The sequence below is a fragment of the Aplysia californica genome, unplaced genomic scaffold, assembly GCF_000002075.1.
Source record: "Aplysia californica isolate F4 #8 unplaced genomic scaffold, AplCal3.0 scaffold00198, whole genome shotgun sequence".
Lineage (NCBI taxonomy): Eukaryota > Metazoa > Mollusca > Gastropoda > Aplysiida > Aplysiidae > Aplysia > Aplysia californica.
The window spans coordinates 938915-939838 of NW_004797468.1; positions in this window are offsets into that span (position 1 = coordinate 938915).

The following is a 924-nucleotide window of genomic DNA, read 5'->3' on the forward strand; positions in this document are numbered from 1 at the left end:
TCTCTCTCTCTCTCTCTCTCGTTCTCATATCTACTCCACTCCACATTAGTACGTAATTTTCATGTATTTTCTTGGTCCCGTTTCCTTTCAAACGGCAATCACACAATCCAAATGTTGGTATTCTCCACCTGTTCATGAAAGTAATCAGTTCTGGTTCTTTGTCTTTCAGGCCAGAGATGTATAGAGAGCAAATCCTTTCTCGTAACCCTTTCACGTTTTCAACTCATTTTCCTTCTATGTCAGTCCGTTTCTTTCTTCTATTACTATTATATCTGTAGCAATAAATAATCCACAGTCGACTTGCCAGGCCTGTCACAGTTTCACCAGAGCCCCTTTAGCCTTCACCCGGATTCTCCTTCACGGCTAGCGTGACGCCTCAGTGACATAAAGCCACACCGTACTTCGTTGAACCCAGCAATCCCCAACTTTGTCCAGTTTCCACCCCCCGGGACGTGGACCTGAGGTTGGGCTTTGGAAGGCACCCCCCCCCAAAAAAAAAACAACAACAACCCAACAACAACAAAAAGAAGAAGAAGAAAAAACATACGAAACGTATTTCATCGTCTCAGTTTACCGGCGGATACAATTGATATGATTAGATTCTAGTAATAATATTAGTCTTGTGTTCAAGTGACTACTCTCAAAATGAGCGGAGTTTTGTCTCGATAAGCGTTATCAATAAATATAAAGTGTACGGGCGATATGCTTTACTTGCGAGGTGGTGGGGTTGTTATGAAAAAAATTCAATGACAAAAATCTGCCAGATTTGAAAAGTAGTTGTTACTGAAAGAAATACGTGTATACATAATTTTAATATATTATTGTAAAAAGTAAACTCGGTTTCAGAAAAGTTACCAAAATAATAATACATAGGGAACCTATTGTATTGAATCTGATCTGCGAAGTCGAGGCTGTGAATAAAGG